The 12,081-nt window shown below is 36.3% G+C and overlaps 1 protein-coding gene across 2 annotated transcripts in view; it reads left to right on the top strand.

The window, feature by feature from the left end:
• Window positions 1-7,071: 7,071 nt before the first annotated feature.
• Window positions 7,072-12,081, top strand: part of LOC137625285 (putative fatty acyl-CoA reductase CG5065) — a 69,409-nt gene continuing 64,399 nt past the window's right edge. The window contains exon 1 of one of the 2 annotated variants that reach the window (XM_068356088.1): window positions 7,072-7,156. The gene's annotated coding sequence lies outside the window, so the exon portion shown is untranslated. Of the gene's footprint in view, window positions 7,157-7,360; window positions 7,381-12,081 lie in introns of those variants that run through there. The other variant, XM_068356092.1, reaches the window with a different exon arrangement.

The raw sequence follows: 12,081 nt of genomic DNA, 5'->3' as shown, positions 1-12,081 counted from the left end.
GCACAAGATTAGAAAGGTATTCTCAGTTTCTTAGTAATTGGGCAGAATGATTCACGGTATATATTCTTCCTGAACTGTAATTAATGTACCCGGTCTCAAAGACTCGGGGGTAAGATGACATTCACTGTCCATGATTTAAAATGTATTTTGTGTTCTAACTTCTTAACTTTCAACTCTGTATTGATGGTAAACCTTGTTCTAATTGTATGTATATCTTAGTAAAATTTATCTTGACTGATACAGGCATATTGTGAGGACTTATGTTCCATTTGTATATTCTCATGGACCAAAATCTTTAAGGGTTTCTCAACGCCTTCATTCAATGCGTCATACGTTTGATATAAATAGTTATATTTTCATTTCTTCCTTTCTATGACATTATTTAATTTATATACATGGACTTCTGTTGAGTGTTTCTGAGAATATAATAAAAAGATAATAGTGCTTTGTCTTTCTTTTTACTAATTAAGATTTTATTTAAGAGGCTTCAAGATTCTTGTCTGCTCTTGATCATCATAGAGATTTTCAAGCAATGTCAGTTGAAATTTTTGGAATTAAACATCTCGAGATTTAATGTTACCAAGTTTTTGATCAATTGGTCCCTTTGGCATTTGTTGAGTCGCTCATCCACCCAAGTTCCTTCATTCATCCATCTATTTTGACTTCTGCTTCGTAGTACCTCTGAATGACCATCTTAGACCCAGTGCTGGGCTGTATGGTCCAGATTCCATAAATTCAATTCCAGTTCCTGTAATCTGTCATACTTAGCCAATTTGTTCCTGTGCTTATGCAAACCCTTCATCCTCTATAATGGGACTGTCTTCAGCAGAGCTAGAATGGCCTTGAAATTTATTAAAGACAGGTGGTGAACTTTGGCGAGAAGCCCCATTCACTTTCCTGTTAGACTCGACATTTGTTTTAACGGCAACAAGTGTGGACGTACTGTTGTAAATTAACCAAAGGCTTCCAGTCCTTTTCTCTTTCTTACAGAAAGAATGGTTTATGGTTAGATTTGAATATGGATATGAAACAGGAACTTCCTAGAATCTGGGGAAAGGTTGGATGCTGCAACTGGTTTATGACCAGACCAGCCATGTCTTGCCTGGGTGTCTCAGATCTGCTTCATCTAGTTTTTTAGGGATTCAGGAAGTGTGAGGTTCCCCATAGTGATCGTCGCATTCAGCATGAATTGGAAGCTCTCCTGCTGACCTGTGCTGACAAGTTTGACATAAGGAAGGGTTGGCATTCCTTACGTCTTGCAGGTAGGCCATCTTGTAGCTAAAAGTACCTGGCCTCGGTGTCCCTAGTGATATCAGTGATCCTCACATAGTTGCCTAAGCCCAAGAAAGCTGCTAAGGATGCTAGGAAGACTCCCGCCCCTATGGCAGGGAAATGTCCAAAGCCATAAAGATCTAAGAAAGCTCCATGACCAGTGAAACATAGTAAGTACCGGCCCGGTGCCCTCACCCCTGTGATTGGTCAAGTATTGTTCACCCCTGCCCCTGCGGCAATTAACCCGCTGCTCGTTGGTCCCTCCCTCCCTGTCTAAACATCCCCTGCCCATGTTATGAGTGTATACAGCTCCACACGTGGGCTTGCAATCTGCGTTGACCAGGTGTCGGAAGAGCTTGGATGCCCTCTCCTCCATCTTCCCTACCTTGATGTGGAAGTCCTGCTAACTTCTCTAACTGGAATTCTTTTAGTATCCTGAGTTGTGAAGACGACACCTCAAGAGGACATCATTAAGCGTATCTGGTGCCCACGGGTCAGTGACTGAGGGCTGCAACCCATTACTTGTGAGCACAAACAAGGCGTCCTTTCCACTTTGATCAACTGAGGTAAGGGTACTTGGTACTTTTTATGTCTGGTTTGATGAGTGATACAGGTAAGCCTCGCAGATGACAGCCTGCTTGGGCCGTCATTAGCCCTCGATTGTGTTGCAGGTTGTGTCCTGGGGTTAGAACATTTTTATTCAATGGTTGAGGGTATCCTGAATTCTCTTGCCTCTCATGAATATCATCATAAGCAAAAATAGAAATTAATTACTAAAGCCATATAAGAGGCAAAATGCTGTCATACAAAAAAATTCATTAGATCAAATCTCATTTGTAGACTTTCATGAGATGGGCATTTACTTGAAGGAGTTGAACAGCCATTGAGGAAGAAACCAAAGGAAGCATACCATGAGGTAATAAAAACAGCAAAGCCCCCTTAATGTGTTTTCCAATAATCCTTTAGTAATATCTGCAGAACTTTCAGAAGAGACAACTTTAACTTGAAGATTTAAGGTAACTCGAGCTTTTATCGGTATCTTATAAGACTAATACAGTACAGTACAGTACTGTAATATGAATTTTTTTTATTATTTGAATGTTGAATTTAAATTAATTAACAAACCTTATACTGGCCTGACTTGAAGACAATTTAATTGAAGATATATGAAGGGTTGAATAGCATCTAAGAGGAGAGAGAGACCCAATCCAGTTATTTTTCAGGCTGTTAGCCTAATTGTTCATCCAATAGCCTACTTTTATTGTACTATACTGTATACATCATTGAAGTTGGTACTGTGTATGCTATTTTTCTTGTGGAATATTATTAGTAATCTCTACTTCACTGTACTGTATACGGTATTTTTTAATTTAATGCCATTTAGTGTAACCATAGTAAGTACAATTGAGATATTTAAGCATTTTAGTCAAAATATTTTTATAAGCAATCATACACACATCTTTCCTTATTGAACCCAACAGAATTTTTAAGGGTAAAGAAATCTTCCAATGGTAAATATTCCTCCCAAGATTATGGCATTAATTACTTGCAAATACTATTCATCCCAAAATTTTGCCTTTACTGTACTCATAAACGTATAATACATAACTACCTACAATATGCATTATACTGTACAAAAGACAGACTTGTCACTATTACCAGATTTCAGTGAAGGACTTCTTTTACAACTTTGTTAGGCGAAGTTGACCGGTGTATGCATCTGAAGTGGTGGATCTTCAGTAGCAAATATGACAATTGTATGGTGCTTAGCAGTTGGAGCTCTAATAGCAAAATTTAAGTACGTATGCGTAAGGTTCTTTCATATTTTATACCACACGAACAATGACCTTTTGAAACAGCCTTTGGGTAATGAAGTTTTCTTTGAAAATAATCTCATGGTGAGAGCTTAGAGTAGGGATAACTTGAAGTTCAGGTACTCATGATGTTGAATCATTGCAACCAGAGTAATTAAACTTGGAAGAGTTCTGGAAATTTTGTTTTATGAAACTTAGGAACTGTACAGTGACCAAAACAATATTAATTTCTGGTATTGTACAACAAATTTAAAAACTACAATTTGATGCCACTTTTGAATAAAGAAAAAGTTATGTACAGGATCGACCTACAGATAAGCTATTAAGTTGGAAACACAATATCTGACAGACTATTTAATGCCACACTTTGAAATTGAAGAAAAAATATTTCCAACTTTCAAACAATAATGTAATCTTGAATGATAGGAAGTAGGTCTATTGGTAAACAAGTAGTAGTTAGATTGATTTAAGACAAATTACAGCAAACACAAATTTTAAAAGATGAATACTTTTCTGTAATGTTACAAACGATATATTACAATATCCTTAAACCTTTCTCTTTTGCCTGCTATAGTTCAGTGTATTTTAAGGGAATCGTAAATGCCTGTAGACCTGGATTTAAAAAAGAGAAAAAAAAGTGGTTCTGAACATATATTTTCCTCATTTTTTTTTTCTTAAGACAAATAAGTGGAATTTCCCACATTGTATCTCCTTGGTTGTACAATTTTAATGTAGGCCATCAGTAGAATTATAACATCTTCATACCAGATGTAAAGTCAAACTTAAACATTCACCACATACTAAATTAACAACTATTATAAAAAGATACCAAAGAAACTAGTTTACAAAATAAAGAGCTTTAGCTAGTCCTCCAAAACTGAAAACGTGTTAAGACGTAGAAAAACTGAAATTTTATTGATTGAACCATACTGTCATACTAATGTTTCTGTCATTAGGCCTAGTTCTGCTTTGAATAATCCGTATGCATCAATAATCCATTGCGCCTTCGGTCCACGTCTCACTCTAAACAAAAATTGCTCTATTTTTTTATTTATTTTTTTTTTTTTAGTTGTTAGGTATATCAGTGCAGTCGTCTTCTTCTTCTTCTTCTACATTTTTGGGGTGAGAGGACTGAGTTAGTAGAGTGGGCCTCTGGATCCCCCTATAGCCTAGTTGGTGATAATTTTACATGTCTACTTTCATTTTCTGACTTCTTTATTATCAAAAAGGCCCCTAGACCACGTCCCACCTTATAGCTACGCCACTGTATTGATGGAAGTAAATATATGCTTTTCATCCTCAGTCCCATACTTAATATTCAACCACTGAACGTACTAGATGTTATTCAGATACCCAAAAAGCAAATCTCACACTCCAGTTCATACAACCTTTCTTAAAGATTTTATAAATGTGGGAAATGTTTCTAGCATGTGGATGCCCATAGTATAGTCAACTTGTAAAGACCATTCGAGAAATTCTTCATATCCTAATGTGATTTTCAATGGAGTGAGATTGATTTACCGAGAAATAAGAATCAAATATCTCAAAGCCTCAAAAACTATGTTGTTAATCCATAACAAATACAATGATTACTGGCAATAATTCATTCTTGCTGTTGTATGAGATTACAAACGTCATTCATGTTATGATGAAAGACATCGTATGTTGATTAGGCTGTATGAATGACTCAAGCAATAGCCCTACTTATGAAACCAGATATGCTGTTTCTTCATTAGAAATCACCGGGTTCTGCTAGCAATGATCACCATCTCGTGATATATCAGTGTTCGGTACAGTTGAGCATATTGTAATAGAGTGAATGGTAATTGTTATAGTATAAAGTTTACAAGAGAAAAAAATCCCAACTTTTTAAAAATATGAATTCGCCATTAGATTCAATTTGATGGGTCTGTTCCATTGTCTGTATCATACAGTACATATAAAGCCCGATACAGTACTTTGAATTCTTATTTCTGTACAATTCTTGTAGAATGAAATACCCAGGCTGACTGAACTGGTGAACTTGCAGGCCTTAGACCTACGAATAATAATAATAATAATAATGATGATAATAATAATAAAAATAATGAGTAGTAGTTCACATGCATAGCCTACATCCAATTTTAATGACATGCACTAGCATATCAGATCTGTTCACTGACGATACTTTCTCAAGTCTCAACGGATTACAAGCTTGAATATTTTTTTTTCTATTTCCATATAGTATTTTAGGTGTCTAAAGTATAAAAAAGTAGATCAGTATTTTAGGAAATCCGTTATGGTATATAGATAATATTTTTTTATTGCTGGCTTGTTCAGACAAGTTTTTTTTTTAGGAAAGAACTATCCCGATGTTTAAGGACACTTAACTCCTTGTGTGGCAAGGGAAAGAAAATAATAAAATGTTGGCTAATTGGAATTCGTCATCCTATTAATATTTTTATCTTACATAAAACATGTGAAAAAAAAGTGAACAGCGTCTGTAATTAACTGGGCTGTGTATCACCAGAACCCTGGTTACATAAAGCTAATAAGAATCGTAGTTAAAAGAAAAAAAAAACTTATTAGTGTAGCACACCTTACAACATTCCAGTACTAGGTCTAATGTCAAAAATAACGGATTTTGAGCGAAGCGAAAAATCTATTCAAAAATAATTATTTTAATTCAAGTAAAAACTAATTTACATGCACGGCAAATCCTTCCTTTGGATCTTCAAGACTTATAATTTAGACCAATCCGATAGACCTATAGTTTTTTTGGGTGTGTGTTGGGGAGGTAAGCTTGTAATAATGCTTATCATAGCTAACATATGCCTGTTTTAGACCTATGGACAAATAGTACGCTCATTCCTCCTTTATCAATTAGGTTTATTTGGAAGATTTCAACGTAGAGTAGGTTTCATTGCGTATAGAAAGATTATTTTTAGGCGTATACGAGAAAAAGTAAACGGATACGCATGGTATTTAATTACATCTCTCTCTCTCTCTCTCTCTCTCTCTCTCTCTCTCTCTCTGTATATATATATATATATATATATATCCATATATTATTTTTGTATTATATATGCCATGAATATTTTAGACTCGCTCCTCAGTAATCTGGATTTTCATTAATAATAATAATAATAATAATAATAATAATAATGTGCAGTGGCGTGGAACCAATAGATGTGTAATATTTGAATTCACATAAATGGCATGAAGTAAAAATAGGAAGAAATTGTAAACCCTTTGAGTAATGGCTAACAATAGATATTGCAGGGTTCGGGATATATACGGATGTGTAATATACGTGGTAAGTATATATGATTGGCACAAGGCAAAAGCAGAATAAACTGGTGTACTAATGTCATGACGAATGTACATTTGGTTGTTCACAGACTGGCTTTGTGCGCTGCTACCAGGAATGCACTTCCAAATTTATGATTGCTAATAAAACTTAAATAAGGAAACGGGGAATCAAGTTAAGATTGGAAATGTTTGAAATAAACGAACAAAAGGTTTGATAAGTACAGTAGAGACCAGTAACTTCATATTATGTCTAGTACCATTGAGGTAATATTTTCTATCCTCGTTAAACCGAATTCCTTACATACTTATAAATTCCATTGACAGCGGTGTGTGTACCGTAGTGTTTTATTCCCCTCATGTGAGATATATTGCAATTTCCAAAGTAGTTTTAGTCACACAACGTGAACCGGTTGCTACAGAAATAAAACACGACTTTAATTACACAACTATCCCAGGAAAGACATCCATAAAGTTATTTGGTAAACCTATCGTAACTAACAATAAATTATATTGCAATAACAGCTACATACATATCCATATATTCAAAATATTCCAAATAATTTAAAGTAATTTATGATATAAGAAATATGACCGGACACGCCTTTAATGTTTCCCCATTATATATTTCCCCTCTTTAAATGAGAACCATTATACAAACACACACATTAAAAGAAAGAGACACTCGCTTTCGAATCTAACCCTAAGGGGTGGAAACGGCGCTTTGTCGTTAGTCTTTTTCGCACTGTGGCCGAGTCAGGGCCGTCGTCGCCGCAGTTCCGGTAAGTCGGAAGATCCTGTCTAAATTTGATCTGTATCCTGCCAAGGGTGAATCTCTCATCTGTCCGAGGCTGTCAGGAGGCTTTTGAAGAGCCGCTGGTTAAGGACAGACGTGGCATTTACGCCGGGGATAGTTCATTTCAGCCGTCTAAAGTGACAGCAGCCAGGGATGTGTATAATCGATAAGTGTTCCCGCTGCAAATACGTACAGCATAGCGGCTCCTTGGTGTGTTAATTTTGCTTATTTATCATGACAATGGGTAAATTCAGCGAGAAAATGTTAAATACTGTTTAATGGATGTTAAATACCGGCTGGTATGGCCGTAGTTCTGCCAAATAGGCGTATACCGCAGTGCAGGAGCTCGGGAGGCGTGGTGAGGAAACGTTCATTAAATTTGACCGTCGGTTATTTTAGCGTTTCGACGATTTCCCGTTTTGTCATTAAATTTGGCCTTCGGTTATTTTAGCGGTTCGGCGAGTTCTCTTTATGCTGTGCATGAAATGTTACCAAATCGTTTTAGTGAAACGTCATTAAGTTTTTAATTTCCTTAGATTGCAGCTTCGTCAGGAGTCCCTTTAGGTTTAAAGATGACGTAATAGGTTATCGATGTTCATTTCTTCCGAACATTTTGCCATTTTTTTTACATTGCATTTTCCGCATTGCAAATCCTGCAATTAGCTTAATGCAGGTCATAGATAATTTCTTGAGATAATGAAGTATTTAATAATGTTTATTTGATGACAGGTGATTTATATATTAACTGAAAAGGTTATCTTTTTTTATGGTGAAATAAATGAACGCTTACCAGAAGCTTGCTTTAACCCACTAGCTTTCGTTAGCATCTTTTCTTAATAGATCTTCCAAATTTGAGCTAAACACGTTATAATTCATTTGCCGAATTTAATAACTAATGGTTTTTGGTATAAATGAATTCTAAAGTAAGAATTAATCATTAATATTACCATGATATTATGACGAGTGGTTTGAGAATGTTGTAATAAACTATTATCCTTTAGACCACAGTTCATGATATTTTTTATCCCTGTCACGACCAGTCTGTGTTACGTAACAAGGCACGCAACGCATGTTAAAAGTATGTGCGTGTGTGTATATGTGTGTGTCACCGTTAGATTTTACCCCCCCCCCCCCACCAGACGCATGTTTCTCGTTGTTACCAAGGCAAACCAAAGACATAGGACTATATTGGTCGGGCCATTCCATACCGTTTAATTTGGAATACTTATAAGTTTAAGTGAAGCTCGTGATTGCCATAGACAAGGGACAGGACTATAGAGACTGACCATATATGAACGGCACTCAAGCCCCCTCTTCGTTAAGCTAGGACCAGGGAGGGCCTGGCAATGGCTGCTGGTGAGTAGACTTATGAGTCAATAGCTAAGGATAGTGAGGTTGCAGGCACTACTAGGGGCTATTGGGCGTGAGGGGGGCTCGAAGTCCCGTCCCACAGAATGCGAGTTCACAAGAATAATTACACAGTAAATGAATGTGTGGGAGGGCCTATTGCCGCTGTAGCTATCGCTAGCATTCTCTCTCTCTCTCTCTCTCTCTCTCTCTCTCTCTCTCTCTCTCTCTCTCTCTCTCTGTGTGTGTGTGTGTGACCTAAGAGAGAGATTTTTCTTCCTAATTTATAACCACGAGGCCGTGAATGTTAAAACCTCTCATACTAAATTTATAGGAAAATGTGAGCACAAGATGTTATACGGTACACAATGAATTAATGTTTCATGGCATCAAATACACGCTGTACATTTTACGTTAATCATATATATGTCTACTGATTAATTTGCCTAGGCCTAATCGGCCAGTAAATAATTGGTAGTTTTTCTCCTCATCCAGTTGGAAGCTCTCTCGGACCAGACAGGGGTAGAAAAACTTGGTTACCTTGAATCGTAGTCTAGTGAAGCTCTGTGCCCAGCTTAATATTAAGTATCTGCATTTTTTGTTTATTTGTTATTATTATTATCATTATTACTGCGACTTTATCCGTTATGCTTTCTAACCGCTCATTCTTAACTTAGGCTTATGCAAAATACATTATTCACATATATAACTTGCATGTACTCAGTTTTATATATTAAAACCACCTAAAAATACCAGCTGTCTATTGTTTTCAGTTTTCTTAACCTTCCTCACGCCCATATACAGTATGAACTTCAACTCTTTCAGGTTTAATATTCTATAATTTGCAATCAGCATCCACAATTGATTCTGTAAAGGAGATTTGGCTGAACAATCAATTCACTGCTTCGCGTTGCTTTCATCTTGCTTGCGTTTACCTGCACCTTTCTCATCTTTCATGCACTGTAGGCTACTGACACCAGTGTACTCGGTGTCTCTTCAGTATTTTTAATTTATTGTGTGTGTGTGTGTGTGTGTGTGCATTACATATCAATTGCAGGCAATGACCCAGAGGTATGTAAATCCTTAAGTAAGGAAGTATGATAGTTCATTGCATGTGCTACAGTGCTTGCACAACCACGTGTTCGTAGGAGAGAGAGAGAGAGAGAGAGAGAGAGAGAGAGAGAGAGAGTATTACTAAATCGAATATTGATAAATTTTATATTATAGCGTTAAGATCTCTATGCAAGGAATGTTGAACTTCTATCATTTGTCAAGGACGTGTTTGGCCGGACTTCACACCATACGTCAAGTTTGTAATCTTTAGGCCTATTATTATTGCTGTTGTTGCCATCCAAGCTACAACCCTGAACGGAAAAGCAGTATACAGTATATGCTATAAGCCTAACGGTTCCAACACGGAAAGCAGCCTGGTCAGGGAAGGAAATAAGGGAATAGCAATTAAATTTTATATACGTAGTAAATAAAAAATGTAAAAAGTTTTAGTATCAGTAAAAAGACGGTAAAGCCATTCAGTCATATAAACTATAGAACGAGACTATGTCAACCTGTTCAGCAGAAAAGGATTTACAGAAAGTTTGAACATCTGGAAGTTCCACCGAGTAGCAAGATCATTCCACAGTCTGGTCACAGCTGTAATAAAACTATTAGAATACTAATAGGATGGAGAAGGCATGGCTGTTAGAATCAACTGAATTATGAAATATGAAAATCTTATGCTACAAGAACTAATTGAACGAAGATTCCTGAGAATAATATCATCATCAGGAAAGAGGAATTTAATAGACCGAAGTTCCTACCCAACAAATTAAGATTAGAATTAGAAGCTGAAGACCAGATAGGAGAGCAATACTCGAAACAATGTAGTATGAATTAATTAAAGCATTTCCTAAAGGTAGACTGATCATCGAAATCCTTAAAAGACTTTCTCAATAAGCAATTTTTCTGGCTGTTGAAAAAGAAATGAACCAGATGTGCTAAGAATTAAATTTGAAATAAGAGTCGAATATGATTTATTTTCTTAATGAGTTGTTTCGTGTTTTAAGATAAATAAGGAATTTGTTTGCGAGAAGGAATTCGCTTATTATTATTATTATTATTATTATTATTATTATTAATGTTGTTGTTGTTGTTGTTATTATTATTGTCACAAGCTAAGCTACAACCCTAGTTAGAAAACCGGGATTCTATAACCCCAAGGGATAAATAGCCCAGTGAGGAAAAGAAATAAGAAGTAAATTAGCTAAAAGAGAAGTAATAAACAACTTAAATAACATATCTTAAGAACAATAACATTAAAATAGATCTTTCATATATAAACTATAAAAAGAGACTCATGTCAGCCTGTTCAACATAAAAACATTCGCTGCAACTTTGAACTTTTTGAAGCACCACCTATTCAACTACCCGATTAGGAAGATCATTTCACAATACAACTAAGAGATAAGAGAGACGGTTTGTCTGAGGCATTATCGATAATGATTTTTTTTTCTCTGAAAACTAATGTTTTATGAACTTTTAAACTGAATGGACTCCACGTACCTGGCCTTGGACTACATGGCACTATGCCCATAGAATTCGTATCGGTTAGTCATTACACACACGCACTCAATCCATATACGGTGTATGGTTAAAACCATATGATCTGTACAATTCTCTTTTTAGATGGGTTTCAAGGCGTTTTGTCGAAAGGGAATTATGTACGCTGTGGAATTCTCTCTCTCTCTCTCTCTCTCTCTCTCTCTCTCAATATGATTTCAAGGCGTTAAGTCGAAAGGGATTTATGTACGCTGTGGAATCTCTCTCTCTCTCTCTCTCTCTCTCTCTCTCTCAATATGATTTCAAGGCGTTTAGTGGAAATGAAATTATGTAAGCTTTAGAATTCTCTCTCTCTCTCTCTCTCTCTCTCTCTCTCAATATGATTTCAAGGCGTTTAGTGGAAATGAAATTATGTAAGCTTTAGAATTTCTCTCTCTCTCTCTCTCTCTCTCTCTCTCTCTCTCAATATGATTTCAAGGCGTTAAGTCGAAAGGGATTTATGTACGCTGTGGAATCTCTCTCTCTCTCTCTCTCTCTCTCAATATGATTTTAAGGCGTTAAGTCGAAAGGGATATATGTACGCTGTGGAATCTCTCTCTCTCTCTCTCTCTCTCTCTCTCTCTCTCAATATGATTTCAAGGCGTTTAGTGGAAATGAAATTATGTAAGCTTTAGAATTCTCTCTTTCTCTCTCTCTCTCTCTCTCTCTCTCTCTCTCTCTCTCTCTCTCTCAATATAATTTCAAGGCGTTAAGTCGAAAGGGAATTATGTAAGCTTTAGAATCTCTCTCTCTCTCTCTCTCTCTCTCTCTCAAGGCCTTCGTGATCACTTCATTGTCTGGAATGAGCTCAAAGACAAGCAGACAGTGGTCCATAACAGCTGCGTATAATAACGCACACAATATGAACTAATGGAGCACTGCCCACAAGGAAAAGTTCATTGTCTACCCATTGCAATGTTGAAGTAATAGTGATAGCAATGCACAGACTGAAGTAAGGTCATTTGGGTT

The sequence above is a fragment of the Palaemon carinicauda genome, chromosome 32, assembly GCF_036898095.1.
Source record: "Palaemon carinicauda isolate YSFRI2023 chromosome 32, ASM3689809v2, whole genome shotgun sequence".
NCBI lineage: Eukaryota > Metazoa > Arthropoda > Malacostraca > Decapoda > Palaemonidae > Palaemon > Palaemon carinicauda.
The sequence above is the reverse complement of the archived record's forward strand: the minus strand, read 5'-3'. Positions and strand labels throughout refer to the sequence as shown.